This window comes from Herpailurus yagouaroundi, unplaced genomic scaffold, assembly GCF_014898765.1.
Source record: "Herpailurus yagouaroundi ecotype Mexico unplaced genomic scaffold, PumYag 196, whole genome shotgun sequence".
In the NCBI taxonomy this organism is placed as follows: Eukaryota; Metazoa; Chordata; class Mammalia; order Carnivora; family Felidae; genus Herpailurus; species Herpailurus yagouaroundi.
Window position 1 is genome coordinate 23,563,101 of NW_024412427.1, and position 23,794 is coordinate 23,586,894.

The window sequence follows — 23,794 nt, forward strand, 5'->3', positions numbered from 1 at the left end:
AAATACTGTTAGAATGATAATATTTTAGATATAGGCTAAATAAAGAATAATATTAAAGATAATTTCACCTGTTACTACTTTTTTGTAATATGGCTACTGGAAATTTTTAAATCACATGTCACTCATACTATATTTCTGTTGGACAGTGCTCATCTAAAGGCTAAATAAATGAGCTTTATTGGAAGTCCTTGATTCTCTTGCCAGCACAGTTTGGCTCCGGATGAGACATATACTCATAAAAGTCCTCAGTTTCTTAATCTGTGAAATGGGGATAATAACACTTCCCACTTACTGACGTCATAGGGAAGTAGCTATAAGGATTAACGATCCAGAGCTTGTAAAATGCTGAGTTCTTTGGATCTTCAAGAGTGAAACTAAATTTAAAAAAAATTTCCCTGGGGACCGGACTGTATGAATAAAAACAAATAGAATGCATGGGAAAACACCCACACACCCACATAGCTTTGGCCCACTTTTCCCTTTGGTGGATTTATAGTGGCTACAAATGGCAGGAGAAGAAAAAAAAGAGAATCATGTGCCAAAAAATGCCAAATGCACTGCTGTCAGGCTTGGCTGAGCTTTGTGTAGCCTAAGTATCTATAACTCTAGAAATGTTCATACCAGGCTAGTAAATTTTTTTAGTCTTTATTTATTTATTTTGAGAGAAAATGATCAGGGGAGGGGGAGAGAGAGAGGGAGTGAAAGAATCCCAAACAGGCCCCACGTTGTTGGCATGGAGCCTGATGTGAGGCTTAGTCTCAGGAACTGTGAGATCATGACCTGAGACAAAATCAAGAGTTGGACACTTAACCGACTGAGCCACCAGGTGCCCTCAGGCTGGTAATTGTTGAAGCTGTGGGAACATGGAGCATGATGATTCATTATATATTGTTTTTCCTTTTGTATATTGGAATTGTTCACAATAAGAATGTTCTAAATAAGTAACTAATGACCATCCCACCCTATCCTATCCCCCTTTTTATTTTCTTTATGTCCTTTGTGCTTTATATGGAATAGTTGTGTGTTGATGGTTTGCTTCACAATAAATTTCACATATGCAGTCATTCTGCAAAACCAATATTTTGCCCTGAGTTCAAGGTTAGATCAAGCCTTTCTTATGTCCCATGATTCCAGAGCAAAAAGATCCCAAAACAAGCATAAGTAAATGATCCAGGATGAGTAAATGAAAAGCTCATCCTAATTCCTGCTCCCTAACTATTTAATGTTTTCATAGTTTATGGTTTAATTCTCTTAATGTCTCCTTCTCTCAGTGGAATCCAAGGCTTTTAACCCCCACTCCCAATTTCAGAACTGATGATGTGGATATGAGGCATACTTGTTTTTAAGCACCAAGGAGCTTTATGTTGCCAAGATGGACCCAGGTTCTTCCTGAAACACAGGAAGCATGAGTATTTTCATCCTCTGAAGAAGCAGCCTTCTGACCTGCTGGAGCCAGTGCAGTCATGCTGAGTGGTCTATGTTTTCCTGTTCCTTTGCTTTGTACAACAGGGAAGTCTTGTTTGAAGTCTAAATATGAGGATGCTGTAACACTGGCATGCCAGAGTTTGAATTTATATCCGCAATTGTCACATCCGTTATTGAGTGCTACACACTTGCACCATTATAATAGGCTTTTTGGGGGGAACAAATCGATGTCAGCAATTATATTTGTGGATCCATTTCAGGTATATAGCTGAAATATCCTTCGAAGGATGACAGCATCAGTCAAGGAGTAGAGGAGGATATTGCCTCTGTGTGTGTGTGTGTGTGTGGGTGCGTGTAAGAGAGAGTATGTATTTGATATGGTATTAGAATAATAGCTTAAAATCATACAGTTAGGTGGCAATAATGAGAAACTCTAGCCTAGAGTTCTAAGAAAACTCAAGAGTTAAACTCAAGAGTCGTTATGTATATTGTCTTTCAGTGTGTAAGTAACCATTACTCCCATTTTACAAATGAACACTTTAAAGTCAGGAGAAGTTAAATAACTTGATTAAGCCATGCAGGTTAATGGGCATAGGGATAGTGGAAGAAAACTGAATTTGTCTTAGTGATAAACTATTAGTCATTTAGGGAGATTAAGGAGAGTAGTAATTTTATTTTATTTTATTTTATTTTTCAACGTTTATTTATTTTTGGGACAGAGAGAGACAGAGCATGAACGGGGGAGGGGCAGAGAGAGAGGGAGACACAGAATTGGAAACAGGCTCCAGGCTCTGAGCCATCAGCCCAGAGCCTGACGCGGGGCTCGAACTCACAGACCGCGAGATCGTGACCTGGCTGAAGTCGGACGCCTAACCGACTGCGCCACCCAGGCGCCCCAGTAATTTTAAATGGAGAAGGGCAGCTTTTGATTGAACCTATCCCTTGTCTAACTTTTTAAAAGAATGAGAGTATCTTAATGAAATTAAAATAGAACAGTTGTTTCACTGAATGGGAAAAACTTTGAGACTTTAGCAATCTGCCACCGGCATCTTGGAGCTGTGGCGGCCTGGAGGCCCAAGATATGAGCAAGGACACTTGAGGGATCAACCATGGGTATCAGCTGGTATCAGCCTGGTTGCTCTGCCTGGTGGAGCAACATGAAGGAAAGCTGAGTCTAGTGAGAGTTGTACCAGGAAGACTAGATTTGGGCCAGTGTCAGTGTCAAGGAAAACCACAGTGCCCATGAAGTAGAGTGACATCAAGGGCTCCAAAATGTCACATCAGATAAGCAGCAGAGCCAGGGTGAACAGACATGTGTGAGTATATGTGACATTCTATGTGGGTGGATGGCCTGCTTGCAGGGGGTCAGAGGAGCTACCTTAGAGTCTGTGTGATAATCAACAATTATATCTGTTTGTGGTGAGTGAAAAAAAAAACATGATATATATATATATATATATATATATATATATATATATATATATATACACAAGGTTGGAGAGTAGCAAAGAGAACACAGATACATCAATCTACTTGTGGGGAGGGAGGGGTTCAGGGTTTCAAGGATACTTTTACAGATGAACGTGTGCCTGTTTCTTTTGTACCAGGAGCAGAACCTGAAACAAGGATTTGGGTGCAAGTTGGGTTTTTGGGAGTAGGACCCAGGAAGCATTAATGAGGGTAGGCAAGACAGAGAAGGGGGAAAGCCACTGTCAGGGTAGCTTAACAAGGGTTCCCCTATGGGCAGTGGGCTTGGTTCCATTAGGACTTCCTGAGAAATACAATGCTTTCCAAAATGGTCCACTTGAGATACAGGAAACTGGAGCACTTATACCATTGGCTTCTGTCTCCATTGGTAGAGACCTTCCTCCAGGGACTATGATGCTCATGGGAGCCAGAATAGCAAAGTCTCCAGGGCAGAGAACTAAAAGATGCCTTCTGGCATACTTGAAGTGGGACAATGTAGGATGAGGTAGAATGAACTTACTTGGAAGTCTCCCTTCAAATTCACCTGCCATAGGTGGTAAACCAAGAGGTAGAATTATGAAACACTAGAGATATTTCCTATAGAATGTGGTAGATACTATGATATTTTAGGTTGATAAAATAATGAAAATGCAAACAGACATAAAGAAAAGAGTTTACAAATGTCCAATGATATAAAATATCAAGGTTGATTTTAGAAACTTAAGTCGTCTGTGATGTTGGATCACAGAATAAGAAGTGGTGAATCAAGATAAAGCTGGATATAATAAGCAGAAGACAAATCATGAAGATCCAACATTCTGTAGAGTTTAAGTTTTACCTTTCTAGAGCAGAGAGTCAATGTGAATAGTGTCCAAAGTGGAGTTTCTGACTTATATATTTTTGATCTTAAAAAATAAAGAAATTGAACTTGACAACTATTTAATATATGCCTGTATTATAACACCTGAATTCAGTCTGGGTAACATAAAATCAAATGCTACACATAATCTTGGAGGAAGCTTGTAGAAGGTATGGGAGCCTAACAGAGCAATGTGGTGGTCAGTGACATCCTCTCTTGTTTATTCTTAGTCTATTTTAATATACGACTGGTTAAGTACACTGGGTTGGGTGTAATCATGGATTTAATTATTGGGTTTTCATTGAACTTCTCCTAATAAAGTGGACAGGTACATTGAAAAGGATTCATGAAAGGAACCATCACATTCAAGATAATACCAGTTTAGCAATGATAAGAAAACAGCAGTGCCAGTAGCACTGACTTCTGTCCTACTCTTAGAATGTTTGCTTCTTCCATCCTGTCATGAGATTATAAACAATGAAATAATCAAGTATGGCAAGAAGTAGATATCCACCCCCCCAAAAAAAGCCAAAAAATAGAAATAGTCAAGAAGGCTATTTGAAATATGGACTTAAAGCTACTATTATTAAAAATATAGCTCATGCCATACCTTTAGTGGGCACTGTTTCTTTAGCTATTCATAATATGAAATAATTTTAGGTAGCAAGCTATTTGGAAATACTGTGTTATTTTATATTTCTTTCATATTTCTATTTCTTGACTTCATTTTACCATACATATGATATATTAGTATGGTGGTATATGTATATAATTTATCAGCAAATGAATATACATATGTATGTACATGTATACACACATATATACATACATACATATGCATGTGTTGTTGATACTTGCCGAAGTTTTTTTCCCCTCTCATTAACAAATTCTGATACAAGGACTGGGAAGGTAGTTTGTGTGGGAGATGATTTCAGGTAAAACACATGAAAGAGAGAGAGGAAGTGAAACAGGGAAGAGAGAAATGCTGATAAATGGTGTGGGCAAGGTGGATAGCTAGTGCTCAATCCTGTTGGGGTATGTCTAAATAACCATGTGAGTGCACCTCAGAATTGCTCACTGAGAACTAGAACTGTTGGAATACTTCTCACTGACTCATGTCCCTCATTTGTTGAAGTTTACCCATGGAATACATTTAATTACTAGCTTATCCATACTGCTTCTAAATGTACCTATGCAAGATCCCTCTATCCAGGGATAGAGGGACTTGGGGAAAGTCCTCATGGAGTGAGATGAGGCCATAGTGCCTGTGGTAGGAACTTGTGTCAGCATGCTGGGTACTAGCTTCCAAGTCACAGGTAGAAACAGAGTTGGGCCAAATGGTGTGAGGCATGGCATCAACAGCATCAGTTATAATCTCCATCAAAAATATTTGAAGATCAGTATCCTAGGTGAAGAACATACTGTGGAAGAGACATATGAGAGATCGAAGTATTCAGAATTGGTGTTTAGAAAGTTCTCTTGGACAGCAGTATGATGACAGGTGTTTTGGAGCAATAGAAGATAGAAGACTTGGAGAACTTTTAGGAAAGTGTGATAATCCAAGTGAACAGTGGGATGGATAGAGGGGCAAAACCTAGAGGTATGTATGTGTCAAAGTGTAAAAAGGTCCTGGTGGCTGATTTGATGTTGGAGGGTAGAAAAATAAAAACATAGGATGATCTTCTGATTTTGACTTGGGTTGCTTAGTTGATACTGGCAAGGAAGAATGGAAGAGACAGGAGGTGGGGCTATAAAACGGGCCCAGTTTAAACAGTTTCAGTGGGATATGTCAGAAGGCTACCTAGGAATATACTGCTATTAGAGAGTTAGAGGGGTTTGGGATCCAAGAGCGAGTTCCTACCTTTTAAAAATTAGGGATTTGGGTTTCTGTGACTTTTAAGATCCTTTTCAATCCAATAATCTATAATCCTTACTCTACATTACCATTGCCTTTCATAGTAGATTCAATCACCTAGGAGTTAGGCCTAGAGAAAGCACCCATTGGGATGATTACTGTTGTTTCTTAAATGAAAATATTTCAACATGTTTACAGGATGTTCGAACCTATATAATTGAAAAACAGCAGTTTCAGCTACAGCACATCAAAGATAAATGTATCTTCTTTCAAATATTGGAGTCTGATACAAATGAGAAGTATTTTACTCTTATTTAAATTTTGTTAATGGATCCATAAATTGATGATTCTTTGTTACCTTTGATAGTGCTATATGCAGTATAAACCCTTTTCAAACTTTAATATGTACAAAAAATTAAGTGGAGATCTTACTGCAATTTAGGATCTGATTCAGTGGGTCTGGGGTGGGTCCTGATAGTCTTCATTTCTAATAAGCTCTCAGGTGAAGCTAATGCTCCTGGTTCATAGGTTTACAGGTAAAAAAAAAAAAAATAGAAGAGGGGCGCCTGGGTGGCGCAGTCGGTTAAGCGTCCGACTTCAGCCAGGTCACGATCTCGCGGTCCGTGAGTTCGAGCCCCGCGTCAGGCTCTGGGCTGATGGTTCAGAGCCTGGAGCCTGTTTCCGATTCTGTGTCTCCCTCTCTCTCTGCCCCTCCCCCGTTCATGCTCTGTCTCTCTCTGTCCCAAAAATAAATAAACGTTGAAAAAAAAAAATAAAAAAAAAATAGAAGAGAAAATGAGACATTCACGAATGGGAATGTGAATGGGACATTCAGTCAGATTTTGTTTGGATAGAAGCCCAATTGCCTCGTTTTGGGCAGTGCATTTTCCTGAATCCATTTTTTCTTGCTGTACAATGAAGCAATCATCACCAGCTGCCATAGACCTTACTGAGTAAATCATTGCACTGTGTGCATCTGGAAGATCAGAGAGAGGTTCACAGGAAATAACAAAGTGGGTATATGAATGTATGGAACAGGGTGATAAAAGAAAAGATGGGAATTCTAAGACAGAAGAAGGAGAAACAGATGGGTGATGTGTTAAAGAAAATGAGCAAAATAAAATGGAACTTTTTATTTATTTAATTTTGGAAAATACTTAGGAGGGTCTTTTTTTCCTGTGAAAACTGAAAGGGAAAGAGAAAATATGGAAGAATTGGGGAGCAAGCAAATGGCAACTGCCCAAGAAAGCCAAATCCTGATATGCTGTCTATTGATTTCCTGAAGGCAATTTTTAGCAAACACTAATGTATATAAGATTCAACTGCCCTGTTTGTTAAAATGCAGATTACTCAACCTTATCTTTAGAGATTTTATATGTAGTTCACTGGGATGGGTCAAGATGTATGCATTTTAAATAGAACCTTAAATATGTGTTAATTTGGAACCATAGTTTGAGAAGCACTGCTAAGACCCCAGGAGAAAGAGAAGACATTGTAGAATATTCTAAAGCCAAGAAAATGTAGTAGAATTAGTGAAAAATGCTTTCAGAATTGTAAGTTTAAAAGTGCTCCAGTGGGGCACCTGGGTGGCCCAGCCGGTTAAGCATCCAACTTACGCTCAGGTCATGACCTTGTGGTTTGTGGGTTCGAGCCCCGCATTCGGCTCTGTGCTAACAGCTCAAAGCCTGAGCCTGCTTCAGATTCTGTGTCTCTCTCTCCCTGTGCCCCTCCCCCACTCATGCTTTGTCTTTCTCTTTCTCTCTCAAAAATAAATAAAAACATTAAAAATAAGTGCTTCCAGGAAAGGATCTCATTACTACTATTAGATTTAACCCAAAGGCATTCTTGGAGAAGTTTAGGGTGGTGTCTTTCAAATTTAATGTGCACACAAATCAGCTAGTTTTCTAAAATTCAGATTCTGACTCAGAAAGTCTATGGTAGGGCCTCAGAATCAGCATTTCTCACAAGCTCCCAGGTGACACTGATGTTGCTGGCCTTTGAACCACACTGTGGGTAATGAGGATTTAGTGGATGGGATCAAAGAAGTCTATTAGTTCTGGCCATTTAAAATTTACTTGGAAAAAATAAAGTAATGCTGGCTGGAATTTGCATACATAACATTAAACAGACATTGGTAAGGAATACTTGTTTATCAACTTTACCATGGAATTGTTGCTAAGAATGACAAGAGACAGGGCTAAAGAGTAACTGAATGATCAAAGTTAGTGTGGATGGTTATGGAATATAGAAGGGTAATGTGCAGCCATGGCTGGTCAGGGGAAGATGTGGCAGGGTAATTCCTGACAACTGAGCAGAGTTATTGTAAAAGCATTAGACAGACACATCCTCCATGCCTTCTTCTCTGGCAATCCCTGTTGCTGGGCTAGCTGCCACAGATCAGTAAAATGTGGTAATATTGGGTAAGGAGCAATGTAAATCTCCAGTGTCTCCTAGCTGAGATGGAGACGAAGAAGGCTCTAGAGATCTGTGGAGTCAGAAGAGAGCAAGCAGTTAATTAGGCACTATGTTCCTGATGGAACCAATGGAACCCTCATTCAGTTTCTTGCTTAGGAAAGGAGGAGCCCATGGAAAGAGTTAGTTTTCTCTAAGAAAGCACTTTAAGAGAAAGCAGGCAAAGAAATGAAACCAAGAGAAATCAGTTTTCTTTCTTGATAGCTTGGCCCTTTGTGAGATGTGAACAAAATAAGTACCCAGAGGTGATGTAGGGAAGAGGGTACATGGGTAAGAGCCATTGAGAAAGACAATCAATAAACAAAACTGAAGAAAAACCAAGAAGAAAACAGAGGGAAATAAACTCAACACTAAATAAAAAATTAAAGCACCTTGATTGTGGTGATGGTATTACTGATGTATGCATATGTCATCAATTGTATACATTAAGTAAGTGCAGTTTCGTATCTCAAATATACCTCAATAATGCTTTGACCAAACAAAAGAATTAAAGAACCAAAGAGAAAATTGGGACTATGATGTTCAAGTGATTCACAGATCCACAAAACTGGCAAATAAGGAAATACCCTTCAGTTAGCTACATGCTGGAATACAGTTGAGAAAAGGTGTGAGATCAGTTTTGATCAACAAGTTCATTGAGATTAATAGAGGCTTCCAGTTATGGAATGAATAAGTCATGAGAGGAAAAGGCACAGAATAGGGAATATAGTCAATGATATTGTAATAGTGTTGTATGTATAACTACCGATAGTAGCTACACTGTGGTGAGCACAGCATAATGTACTGAGAAGTTGAATCACCCTGCTGTACACCGGAAATTAATATAATACTATGTGTCAACTGTACTCAAATAAAAAATAAGTTCATTAAGATTGTCAAAGTAGAAATAATTTAGAACAGGAACATAAGAACTCATCATTTATATCCAAATAAACACAACAAAATATTTCATACAAAATATGAGAAGTCAGTGTGGAACTTGCTACTTAAAATATTTGAATTAAAAGTTGAGGATGTCCCCTTATTAAGAAAAGTAATCATCACCATTATGTCCTTTGTCAGGGTGTAAGAATCCTTTGCTGGTTATTTGTTGGGTTTCTTTCAAATCTTTGCTCTGCACTCAGGAATATGCTTATGTGAAAATATAAACAGCTGAAGTTCCTCAAGAAAATTGCTCCCTTCCAAATATGCATATTGGTGTCAACATTTTTTCTTACTCATCTATGCTGAAATCTTTCTGAAATCTTGTAAATAATGGATGCCCCAAAACAAATGCTATGCTGCTTGGTGGGAATGCAAACTGGTGCAGCCGCTCTGGAAAACAGTGGAGGTACCTCAAAAAATTAAAAATAGAACTACCCTATGACCCAGCAATAGCACTGCTAAGGAATCTACCCAAAGGATACAGGAGTGCTGATACATAGGGGCACATGTATCCCAATGTTTATAGCAGCACTTTCAACAATAGCCAAATTATGGAAAGAGCCTAAATGTCCATCAACTGACGAATGGTTTATATATACAATGGAATACTACTTGGCAATGAGAAAGAATGAAATCTGGCCATTTGCAGCAACATGCATGGAACTGGAGGATATTATGCTAAGTGAAATAAGCCAGGCAGAGAAAGACAGGTATCATGTTTTCACTCACATGTGGATCTTGAGAAACTTAACAGAAGACCATGGGGGAGGGGAAGGGGAAAAAAAAAGTTACAGAGAGGAAGGGAAGCAAACCATAAGAGACTCTTAAGGACTGAGAACAAACTAAGGGTAGATGGGGGGTGGGGGAGAGGGGAAAGTGGGTGATGGGCAGGGAGGGGGGCACTTGTTGGGATGAGCACTGGCTGTTGTATGGAAACCAATCTGACAATAAATTATATTTAAAAAATTAAACAAAAATAATTGCTATGAATTGAATCCTAACTGATACACTAGGCAAGAGTTTTATAATCAACATTTCAACGTAATACCTGTAGCAGATTATTTTTTAAAAAAACATACAGTAAACTGGGGTACCTGGGTGGCTCAGTCGGTTGAGTGTCCAACTTCAGCTCGGGTCATGATCTCACAGCTCATGAGTTCAAGCCCCGCGTCAGGCTCTTTGCTGACAGCTTGGAGACTGGAGCCTGCTTCGGATTCTGTGTCTCCCTCTGTCTCTGCCCCTAACCCACTCGCATTCTGTCTCTGTCTCTCTAAAAAATAAATTAACATTAAAAAATTTAAAGAAAAACATAAAGTAAACTTAAAAGTATTTTTTAAACAGTGATAAGTTTTAATGATAGCTTTCTAAGCAAAATTGAATACACCTTTTGTCCACATTTTAAGACATTTATTTCTGTGTCTACTGTATAACTTAAAATTATTTCTAATTGTCTTGAAAGTGCAATTTATTTTCAGTTTGAGTTATCATTAACTTATCTTATTAATAAGTGACATGTATTTTAATATGATACTTCTAGGAAGTTTTTTCTTTTTAATTAGAACAATGATGAGAAAATTTGAGTTACTTACGTGTGTGTGTGTGTGTGTGTGTGCATTTTCTTTTCCTGTGGGACCATGAAGTATGTTCAAATGATCCCAAGGTTGGGATGTTGGAAAAAACTGAACCTTTTTATTTTTTTTTATTTTTTTTTTCAACGTTTATTTATTTTTGGGACAGAGAGAGACAGAGCATGAACGGGCAAGGGGCAGAGAGAGAGGGAGACACAGAATCGGAAACAGGCTCCAGGCTCTGAGCCATCAGCCCAGAGCCCGACGCGGGGCTCGAACTCACGGACCGCGAGATCGTGACCTGGCTGAAGTTGGACGCTTAACCGACTGCGCCACCCAGGTGCCCCAAAACTGAACCTTTTTAAAATTTATTTGAATTACTCTTGTGGAAAATTACCTCAGATTAATACGTTTTTCAAAATGTGTCCTATAGCTGAGTTATAAATCTCTCGTAATTTACCCCCCTAATTTCTCATTTTGGTCTGTTACAAGTCGATGTTAATGTGAAATTAATAGTGTGTACACTCTAACAAATTAAGAGGAAAAGGTTATCTGTTTCATCATTCTTATTTTATATGAGTTTATTAAATACATTTTTGTTGGCATTGATGTGCCAGATACATTGCAAAATAAGTTAATCATTCATGTCCTGATCAGATCCTATAATAAGCTGACAGAAATGTGTTCTGTAGTGAAGAAATAGAATGAGTCTGTAAATAATTCAGCCTTTAATATTGGATGTAAGCAATGTTTACCACTACTTGGTGGTTTGGTCCCACTGATTCATTCATTAAACACTGGCGATTTCCTTGAATCAACACTGTGCTAGACCCTTGCATATGAAGTAGTTCTGTCATGAATTAATATTTTAATGGGTTTGGTATAAATACATAGACTTAAATACCTTAGGTGCTATAATAATTTATATGTAAAATGCTGGGAAAATCTAAGAGACAAAATTCCATCTAGCAGAATCCTTTCTCCAAGTGTGGGTCATTTGAGCAGAGACTTGAAGGGTAAATAGGGAATTTGTCAGGCAGAGAAGAGGAAAACTACCCAGGCAAAGGCACAGAAGTATAATACCACATTAATTGTCAAGGTTTGGAGAGAAGCCAGTGTGGGCGCCACACAAGGATTGAGGAGGGAAGGCAATAAAAGCTAAGGTGACATGATAAATAGAGCTTACATTATAGAAGACATATGCCAGGTATATAGATGAGAATTCTGAGTTACAAACAACTGAATTCAAAATAAATGTCATCAAAACCAAGGAAGACAGACTTTAAAAAAATTGGGAGTGGGAAAATATGACAGACAATGCTGAGATATTAAGTAAAACAAGGGTTGAAATCCAGTGGTTTTACTAGTTATTAAAGCTCTATTGCCATAGCAAGAGAATTTCTGTAAGACAGTGATTTTCAAAGTGTGGTCCACTAGATCAGTAGCATCCAATTATCTAGAAACCTGTTAGAAATGCAGAATCACAAGCTTGACTCAGAATCACTAAATCAGAAACTCAGGGATGGGACCCCTCTATTTGCATATTGTAAGATGAAATTTGAGAATCACTCCTGGAGTGTGACTAGTAAAGAGGATTTTTGTGGCTTGGAGGTTGATAGAAGTAAGGGCAGAAAAACTAGATTGCCCTTCTGAGAATTTTGATAGAAAAAAAAAGAAACCAAGTAGTTTGAGCGGGGAGGAGATGGGGTTATGGAAGCATAACAATCCATCATGTATTTCATTATTGATGGCATTTAATTTTCCAAATAGTGGTTTTTTCATTCACCAAAGTTTTACCTTTTTAAGCAGTCAAATATTTGTAAGTTTGGAGATTATTTTCCATTGCGAACCTGTTCACTTATATTCCCATATTTTCTGTTAGTTTGACATATTTTTTCATTCTTCCGTTTCACATTTAAAAAATACATATCTGGAGCTTATCTCAAGGAATACTGGGAAGAGTGGCTCCAAAGTGATATATTCTTTCCCCAAAAGCCAGTTTCTTCATTTTTACGTACTATTTGTCTCTTCCCAATGTTATGAGCCCCTTCTTTTATGAGATATTAGGTTCTTATACATACTGCATGCCGCTTAATGCAGCAGACAACTTCATTATATCTTCTGCTCAGAGGCACCACACTATTACCTCCTGTTAAGTTTATGATCAGTTAAATCTTCGGGTTGTTTTCAAATCACTGCTTTCAAGTGAAGTCTTCCTTATTCAATTTTTATATTGTATGAACATCAGTGTAGATATACTATAAATCTATACTATAGATATATAAATTTAATATTTTAATCATAAATATGTTGGAGCTCAATTTCAGGCTAGGAATAGAGATCAGCTGTAGGTCAGTGATTCTCAAAGAGCCAGGCCCCACCCTACTTTAGGGGACCTGGGCCTCTGTGTTCTATATTAGCTCTGTAGGTGATTTTGTTACATACCAAAGTTTGAGAACCACCACTCTTTGCCTTCAGATTTTAATTTATTCTTTATCCTTATACACACCTGAGTGGAGGTGGAGTAATGAGGCCAGAATTCAAATTATGTAAGGCCTAGACACACTCACACAGAGACACCCATATTTGTAAAGAAAGATGGTTCTTGGACTGGCTTATCCAGAGAGGGCATCAGTAGCTGCCCTGAGTAATTCTAATGGTTTTTCCAACTGAAATAGTTAACAGTCATGATCAGATAAGCATTTTGGAGCAACTGGCTTGCAACTGTTTCTCATGATTAAGTATTGGAAGATAGGTACAATTTGGACATGTTTCTGTATCTTAAAAATCTGTGAAATTAAAATTGCCTTAAAGGTAGGGTTTGAGTTATATTCATATTAATATTCCAGTGAGTAGTACAGTGTTTATCTCTTAATGGATGTTCATTAAACCTGTGTTTATCATGGAAGGGTGCTAGTATTTATGAAGTATGCACACTATAATTGATTTAAAGTTATATTTTTTATATTTTGGTAAAGATCAAAATTCTCTTTAGTTTCCTTCAAATATTAACTGGAAGAGGGAAGTTAACTCCCATGGAAAGATATTAGATTTTCAAATTGGCTAATACCTTTGTATGTTTCTCAGCTGTAAATCTTTTAGCAAAACTGAAATATATTGGACCAAATACATATTTTTCCTTGAGTACTTTTAAACCAAATTTATTTCAAAGGAAAATTAATCCATCTGTTTCTTTGCATTACATTAATAAAATGGCCATTTTAAAGAACTGCTTAATGGCCATGCAATTCTTTGAGAGATTTTCTAAGAGAAAGCTAAAAAGACCTTTGAACAAAAATTGATAATAAAATAAATCATAAATATTCAGGTCTGTAGTTTGGATCCTGGAAACCAAGGTACTGTTAACATCTAAACATGGGGCCGGGATATGGGGAGGAATTGGGAAAACCCCTTATCCAGCTTCCTGAGAACGCCTAAGCATTGTTTCATCTTTGTATAAGGTATCGACAATAGGTATTTAACACAGAGCTCTGCCCAGTCACAGCATTAAGTTTCTTTCTTATCTTTAGTTTTCAAAGAAAGCATTTCTTACTTTTCTCCACCTTTTTCAAAAGTTTTTTAATTTTAATTTCAGTAACCCCACCCCTTTTTGGATAAATTCTACAATAGGATCTTCGGAAAGTTACCCCCTGCCACACATATATACTTCCTAATCCTCCTATCCCAAAACGTGACCCACCACCAGAAGATAGACATAGAGGGGTTGAGTCAGTTATCAGAAAGTACCTGAAAAGGGAAATTCAAAAACTGTACATTCACATCGTAAGATGAAAAAAGCAGAGAAATGAAAACCCTTATGTTTCTGAAGCACTAGATTTCCAAGTGCTTTCTCATTACAATGGCTATAATAATTACTAGTGATGTGTGGTTCAATTGGTAGAGTGATTTAGTGGGAGTTGAAAAAATGTTCTAGTACCTGGCTTATCACATACAGTTACATTTGGCAAATAGTATAACCAATTGTAAAACCAAAGATAATCATACCACTGTATCAAATTGAAAATCCAGTGTACCTTCATCAATGAAGCAGTGTTTTCTGTCTCTTTCCTCTTTGTAGGCATTGGAAATACATGCCTTTATTATAGTGTTGTTGTGTTGAAAAACATGAAATTAATGCATCAGGGACTTAAACAACACGCTCAAGGAAAATAATTTCATCTTTTCTGAATCACAAAATCAAAATTTTATCCATATTAACAGATACTTCATAGATTACAGATACCTTTTTAAACTGGCGATCTTCCATGTGTTGTAATTAAATTATATGTATTATCTCAGACATTTGCATTTCCCATATTATAGTCATGAAATTCCTGGTATATGCTGTAATGGGTTTTTGGCAAATGAGAGTATATTTTTACTTGTTAGATTGAAGTCCTTTTTGGAGACCCAAGAGAACTGTCAACTCTCCCAGGCTCACTGAGTATCTGTGACATGTGAATAGTTCAATATGCAGTATGGTCATTTTTCTATTCTAAAGGTCACCTTGTAAATAAAACTATTTAGTTGAGAAAAGCCATTGAAAATACACATACTTATCTTACAATGCTAGGAAAACACTAAACAGCAAAAGGATATGGCCCACATAATAAAGTAAATGACATAAGGTCAGTATTTAAAATATGATTCCTGATGTATTACACTTCCAGGAAGTGTTTGGTGGACTGATACATTTCACTTTATGTTTTTTTTTTAAAGTAAAAATGAAACTTACTAAGGTTTCCTATGATGTAAACTGAATCTAAGAAGGAGAAAGTTATGGGTACAGTTACAGGCTTCACTTTATAGAAGTTGTGATGTTTGCATAGTCAGGGCCAGTTCCTCAACAATCTAGTTCTCCCTGCAGAAGCATATTCATCCTTTAGCAGCTAGTCAAGAGCAAAATTGAAATATTTAAATAACCCTGATGCCACAATCCTTTGCTGCTATTAGTAAACATAGGTATATAGAGTTTTCTCTACAGGACTTTTGGCAACAAGAACAAACTAGGTTACAAGCTGATGTTTTTAATTAAAACATCCATTCATCCTGGAATGAATAAGTCACAGGAATAAAAGATACAGCATAGGGCATATATAGTCTATGATATTGTAATAGCATTGTATGGTGACATATGGTAGCTGCATTTATGGTAAACAGCATAACATAAACTCTTTGAATCACTATGTTGTACACCTGAAATTAATGTAGTGTGTGTCAACTATATTTATAAAAAATTAATAAAAATATCTAGTCTGGTACGTTTTTAAGCTCCAGATCTCTGACAGTCATTTATTTTTGAGCATTTCATGCACTTTCCTTAATAGGACAGTAGGCTTAATGATCATAGAAGACTTGCTCTCTCCCTTCCAAGTCTTCAAATTCAGCTCAAGTATAAATTAAGGATGTTTACTTCAAGTTAACTTACAAGATTTTGATATCTATAACACTGTGATGGTAGAGTAATGAGGCTTAGTTTTCCATATCACTTCTTAATTCACACTGTCATTTCAAGTTGTCAATTTAGGGACTTTAGACAAATTTAAAGAATGCTGCCTTTGCTTAAAATAATCTTGACTTTCTTTTATGAAGTTACAATCAGGCACAATCACTTTATCAGCCTAAACTGTACTGCAAATCATCTTCTGGAAGGGAGATAACGATCTTTGGAAAATATGTGATGGGGTGAAAAGTCTGGTCCCTAATTTATGTAATCAAATACGGTAATGCTATTTCTCTTCTGAAAAGAAGTAAATGCCTGTATGTTCTTTAATGGCTCACAAGCCGAGATACTTGATAATTTAATTCATATTGATTAGGAACTCAGTATTTGAGCCAAAATACCATGGCTTTTACTCTGAGTAAACTGGAAATGAATGAATGAATTGGTTCAGGTAATATTGGTTGAACCCCTATTATGTGACAGGCACATTTCTAGATGTTGAGTTAATAGTTCTAAGCAACAATTCCTGCACTCTGTGTTTATATCCTACAAGGAGAGAAAGAGGAAAAAAGATGGGTAAAATAGATAAGATTAAGGGTGGCTTAGGTGAAAAATTAAGTAGGAAGGGAGAATAAGTCATGTTGGAGGAGGGTTACAAGTTTTAGATAATGTGCTCAAGGATTTTTTCACTTTTTATCACCTTGGAAAGATGCTACTTGAGTGGGGGCATGAAGGAAGTGAGGGAGGGAGCCATACGGATATATGGGGGATAAGCTTTCCATAAGAAGCAAATGACACATGGTAAGAACCGTTGGCAGAGCTCTTACTGGCTAGGCAAAGTGAATGAAGGTGGAAATAGGAGGTAAGGAGTGAGGAGATCATGTGGGACCTTGCGGGTCAACAAAAAGCTTTTATTCTAGGTGAATCAGGAAGCCATTTGGAAGATTTTTAATAGCCAAGTGTCTTGAACTCATGTATGCTTTAAAAAGATCATTCTGGTGGTTGTGTTGAGAACAGTATAGAGGCAGATAAGGGCAAAAGAAGTGGGACCTGTTAGGAGGTTATTATAGTAATTCTGGTAGTGATGATGGTGGTTTAGACTAGTGAAAAGTTTTGGTCAAGTCCCCAACAAGAAACAGGTAGCAAACTTTAATTTTTATAATTCATAGAATTTTGTTTGTTTCACAAAGGGATTAATTATGAAGTGTAGATGGCATATTGGGGAACCAAAAGAGATGGTGTAGTAATCCAGGATGAGTAACTCTTACTGTGTCTAAGCCAAAAAGGATAAGGGAAGAAAAGAGTTCCAGAACAGGAGAAAGTTGTGTAGAGAAAGTCCCTCTGAGCAGGGACTTCACAGGGTGAGCCACAGTAATAGACATCAAGACCTCACTTTCTTCCATCCATCCAATATCCTGTCAAAGTCTATCCTTTGACTAAACTCAGTCAGGAGCTACAGGGCAAGGGAACCATCAATGTCCTTACAAGGTCAAGCTCCTGGGGCAGAAAGCAGATGAAAAGTAGATCTGGAGAGACAAGTAGAAGTTATTCACCACAGTCTACTCTTGTCCTCCAGCTTCTCTTTTCTTTCTTCTGTGTTAAAAGTTTGTCGTCTTCAACCTAGGAAATGCATGAAATCCCATAAGATACCACATTATTGTGGATGTTGTCCATGCAGTCATCTTCCTACCTACCATCTATAATAATAAGCACCACTTGTATTATTCATATCAGGTGGTAGGGAGAGAGAAGAGAGAAAAAAATTAAGTGACATAGAACATAGCTACTACAGGCTATGTTTCTGCATTTGATCTTGAGCCAAAATTGGTAATCACAATAGTCTTCCACAGAACATTGCATACTTCTCCTTTCTGTTGGCTAGCACTTATATGGTCAGTGTTTTCTACCTGGTAGAATGACACAAAACTTCATTCAGGTAAGATCTGAGCCCTTGATTGTCTTGCCTTTTTTTTGGGTTGCCACAGTTTTCCACTGGTTAAGGACTTTTGGTAGGGGCACTTGGGTGGCTCAGTTGGTTGAGCATCTGATTTTGGCAAAGGTCATGATCTCATGGTTCATGGGTTCGAGCCCCGCATCAGGCTCTGTGCTGACAGCTCAGAGCCTGGAGCCTACTTCGCATTCTGTGTCTTCCTCTCTCTCTGCCCCTCCTACCCCATTCCTGTCTTACATTGAGGTCTTACATCCATTTTGAGTTTATTTTTGTGAATGGTGTAAGAAAGTGGTCCAGCTTCATTTTTCTGCATGTTGCTGTCCAGTTTTCCCAGCACCACTTGCTGAAGAGACTGTCTTTATTCCATTGGATATTCTTTCCTGCTTTGTCAAAGATTAGTTGGCCATATGTTTGTGGGTTCATTTCTGGGTTCTCTAATCTGTTCCATTGATCTGAGTGTCTGTTTTTGTGCCAGTACCGTACTGTCTTGATGATACAGCTTTGAAATACAGCTTGATGTCCGGGATTGTGATGCCTCCTGCTTTGGTTTTCTTTTTCAAGAGTTCTTTGGCTATTTGGGGTCTTTTCTGGTTCCATACAATTTTAGGATTGCTTGTTCTAGCCTGTGAAGAACACTGCTGTTATTTTGATAGGTATTGCATTGAATATGTATATTGCTTTGGGTAATATTGACATTTTAACAATATTATTCCTATCCAGGATCATGGAATATTTTTCAATTTTTTTTGTGTCATCTTCAATTTCTTTCATAAGCTTTCTATAGTTTTCAGTGTGTAGATTTTTCACCTATTTGGTTAGACTTAATTCTAGATATTTTATGGTTTTTGGTGTAATTGTAAATGGGATCAATTCCTTGATTTCTCTTTCTGTTCATTGTTGGTGTATAGGAATGCAACCAATTTCTGTGCATTGATTTTATATCCTGCAACTTTGATGAATTCATGGATCAGTTCTAGCAGTTTTTTGGTGGAATATTTTGGATTTTGCATATCGAATATCATGTCATCTGTGAAAAGTGAAAGTTTGACCTCCTCCTGGCCAATCTGGATGCCTTTTATTTCTTTGTGTTTTCTGATTGCTGAGGCTAAGACTTCCAATACTGTGTTGAATAAGTGGCAAGAGTGGACATTCCTGTCTTGTTCCTGACCTTAGTGGGAAAGCTCTCAGTTTTTCCCAATTGAGGATGATATTAGCATTGGGTTTTTCATATATGGCTTTTATGATCTTGAGATATGATCCTTCTATCCCTGCTTTCTTGAGGGTTTTTATCAAGAAAGGATACTGTATTTTGTCAAATGCTTTTCTGCATCTATTGAGAGGATCATGTGGTTCTTGTCCTTTCTTTTATTGATATGATGAATCACATTGATTGTTTTGTGGATATTGAACCAGCCCTGCATCCCAGGTATAAATCCCACTTGGTCATGGTGAATAACTTTTTTAATGTATTGTTGTATCTGGTTGGCTAATATCTTCTTGAGGATTTTTGCATCCATGTTGATCAGGGAAATTGGTCTATAGTTATCCTTTTTAGTGGGGTCTCTGTCTGGTTTTGGAATCAAGGTAATGCTGGCTTCATAGGAAGAGTTTGGAAGTTTTCCTTCCATTTCTATTTTTCAGAACAGCTTCAAGAGAATAGGTGTTAACTCTTCCTTAAATGTTTGGTAGAATCCCCCTGGAAAGCCATCTGTCCCTGGACTCTTGTTTTTTGGGAGACTTTTGATTACTAATTTGATTTCTTTAATGGTTATAAGTATGTTCAAATTTTCTATTTCTTCCTGTTTCAGTTTTGGTAGTGTGTATGTTTCTAGGAATTTATCCATTTCTTCCAGATTGCCCATTTTATTGGCGTATAGTTGCTTATAGTATTCTCTTATTATTGTTTATTTTTTTGCTCTGTTGGTTGTGATCTCTCTTCTTTCATTCTTGATTTTATTTGGGTCCTTTCCTTTATCTTTTTGATCAAACTGGCTACTGGTTTATCAATTTTGTTAATTCTTTCAAAGAATCAGCTTCTGGTTTCATTGAGCTGTTCTAATGTTTGTTGTTGTTGTTTCATTTTAATAGCATTGATTTCTGCTCTAATCTTTATTATTTGTCTTATGCTGGTTTTGGGTTTCATTTGCTATTCTTTTTCCAGCTGTTTAAGGTGTAAGGTTAGGTTGTGTATCTGAGACCTTTCTTCCTTCTTTAGGGAGGCCTGGATTGCCGTATACTTCCCTCTTATAACCACCTTTGCTGCATCCCAGAGGTTTTGGGTTGTGGTGTTATCATTTTCATTGGCTTCCATGTACTTTTTAATTTCCTCTTTAACTTCTTGGTTAGCCAATTCATTCTTTAGTAGGATGTTCTTTAGTCTCCAAGTTTGTTGTCTTTCCAAATTTTTTCTTGGGGTTGATTTCAAATTTCATAGGGTTGTAGTCTGAAAATATGCACAGTATGATCTTGATCTTTCTGTACCTGTTGAGGGCATATTTGTGTCCCAGTTTGTGATCTATTCTGGAGAATGTTCCACATGCACTGGAGAAGAATGTATATTCTGCTGCATTAGGATGAAATGTTCTGAATATATCTGTTAAGTCCATCTGGTCCACTGTGTCATTCAAAGCCATTGTTTACTTGTTGATTTTCTGTTTAGATGATCTGTGCATTGCTGTAAGTGGAGTGTTGAAGTCCCCTGTTATTATGGTATTATTATCAATGAGTTTCTGTATGTTTATGATTAATTGATGTATATATTTGGTTACTCCCATTATTTGGAGCATAAATATTTACAGTTGTTAGGTTTTCCTGGTAGATAGACCCCTTAATTATGATATAATGCCCTTCTTCATTTCTTGTTACAGTCTAGATTGTCTTTAAAGTCTAGATTGTCTGATATAAGTATGGCTACTCCAGCTTTCTTTTGTTGACCATTAGCATGATAGATGGTTCTCCACCCCCTTAATTTCAAACCGAAGGTGTCTTTAGTTCTAAAGTGGGTCTCTTCTAAACAGCATATAGAGGGGCGCTTGGGTGGCACAGTCGGTTAAGCATCCGACTTCAGCCAGGTCACGATCTCGCGGTCCGTTGAGTTCGAGCCCCGCGTCGGGCTCTGGGCTGATGGCTCAGAGCCTGGAGCCTGTTTCTGATTCTGTGTCTCCCTCTCTCTCTGCCCCTCCCCCGTTCATGCTCTGTCTCTCTCTGTCGCAAAAATAAATAAACGTTGAAAAAAAAAATTTTAAACAGCATATAGATGGATCTTGTTTTCTTATCCATTCTGTTACCCTATATCTTTTGACGGGGCATTTAGTCCATTGATGTTTAGAGTGAATGCTGAAAGATATGAATTTATTGCCATTATATTTCTTGTAGAGTTGGAGTGTCTGGTGGTGTTTTCTGGTCCTTTCTAGTCTTTGTTGCTTTTGGTATTTATTCATTCATTTATTCATTCATTCATTCATTTATTCATTCATTCATTTATTTATTCATGGATTTTTTCTGTCTTTTCTCCACTCAGAGAGTCCCCCTTAAAATTTCTCACAGAGCTGGTTTAGTGATCATGAACTCCTTTAATTTTTGTTTGTTTGGGCAGCTTTTAATCTATCCTTCTATTTTGAATGACAGCCTTGCTGGATAAAGAATTCTTGACTGCATATTTTTCTGATTCCGCACATTGAATTTATCCTGCCACTCCTTACTGGTCTGCCAAGTTTCTGAGGATAGGTCTGCTGCAAACCTGATCTGTCTTCCCTTGTAGGTTAAGGACATTTTTCCCCCTTGCTGCTTTCAGGATTCTTTCCTTGCCTGAGTATTTTTTGAATTTGACTACGATATGCCTTGTTGATGGTCGGTTTTTGTTGAATCTAATGGGAGTCTTGTGTTTCCTGGATTTTGATGTCTGTGTCTTTCCCCAGGTTAGGAAAATTTTCTCCTATGATTTGCTCACATAACCCTTCTACCCCTTTTTCTCTCTCTTCATCTTCTGGGACCTCTATGATTCTGATGTTGTTCCTTTTTAATGAGTCACTGATTTCTCTAATTCTTAAGTTGTGCTCTTTTGCCTAGTCTCCCACTTTTTTTCTGCTTCATTCTCTATAAGTTTGTCCTCTATCTCACTGATTCGCTGCTCTGCCTCATTTATCCTTGCCGCCATGGCATCCATTTGAGATTGCAGCTGTTACAGCATTTTTAAAAATTTTATCCTAACATTTACTTCTTTTATCTCTGCAGAAAGGGATTCTAATATATTTTGACCCCAGCTAGTATTGTTATTTTCATGATTATATATTCTGGTTCAGACATCTTGCTTGTATCTGTATTGGTTAAGTCCCTGGCTGTCATTTCTTCCTGCTGTTTCTTTTGGGGTGAATTCCTTCATTTCATCATTTTGAAGGAAGAAAAGTAATTGAGGTAAAAAAAATTAAATTAAAAAAAATTAAATTAAAAAATTAAACACACACACACAAATCAAATAAAAGATGTTAGATCCTAGGTGTGTTTTGGTCCAGGTGTTAAAAGGGGATTGGTAGATTAGGGAAATAAGGGGAAAAAGAAAAACAAACCAAAAATAAAGGAAAATGTTTGAAAATTTGAAAAAATGAATACAATGAAATAGAATGAAATGAAATGATAGAAGTAAAATAAAATTTGAAAAAATTACAAAAAAGTAAAAAATGTAGAAAAAAATTTTAAAAATAGTAAAAATTGAAAATAAAAATAAAGTTTTTCTCTTTCTGTATTCAAGAAAAGGAAAAGAAATGAAATAGAAAAGAAAAACATTGAATAGATGGACCAGCAAACAGACTGAAATACGATTGAAATTATATCGTATTGCCCTAGAAGTCAAACTGTGAAGGATTTTATAGTCCGTAAACTAAGCAGGCAGAGACTTGTAGTGTTACTGAAGACCGAGGTTAGCCCAGTCAGGCGGGGCTTAGTGTAATGGCTCCATTCTCTACTAGATGGCGCTGCTTTGCTTACTGGGGTGGATTGTTGTGGCACTTGTAGTTGTGTATACACACGTGTGGGAGGGGTGGAAATGACGTCACCTAGCTACCCAGTCTCTAGTATCAGAACTCTGCTTCCTGATCAGCAGTTGCGCACCTGTCCTTTGTCTCTGGCTTCTGTCCGCTCCCCACTTTTACACTGTCCATGACCAAGCTGTCAAGTTGCCAGGCACACCTCCCCCCTGAGTTTTATCTCAGATGCAGCTGTTTTTCCTGACCCCTTACTTCTGAGGGACTGCGGCTTTTACCTCTTCTGCCCCCTGCAGGAGGGTTTCACTGAGCAATGCTGGGTGCTGGCCACACCCAGGAACATTCGCAGGACTGTGCTGCTGCTGATGTCAGAGAGTGCGACCGGGTGCCAGCCCATAGCAGAAAAAGTTCACACGATTGTGTAGCAGGAGCTACGGGGATTATGGAAAATCACAACACACATCTGGCACCAGGCTTCACCCTCAACAACCTTGTTCCAGCACCAGCGAATATGGTTGTTCTCCGGGGTCCACTGGGGCCTTTGCCTATGGGGGTGCTGCACAGCCTCTACCAAATGTCCTCCCAGAAGGGGAACTGCCTCTCTACATGTGGCTCAAGGACCCCTGGACTTCACTGTGTTCCTGGGGATGCACCCTTCTTCACCAGAGCACTGTCAGGTATGGAGCAGCGGAGTTTCAGACTCTGCACTCCCCCTGTTTATAGAGTCTTAATGGAATTTTAAACCCTCTCATTTCTGTTTTTAGTTCAGTCTCTACGACTGTTTCAGCTTTTCCACTTTCTCTCCAACTGCTTTTGGGGGAGTGCTTTTCCCATTCTCTGTCCTCTATTCA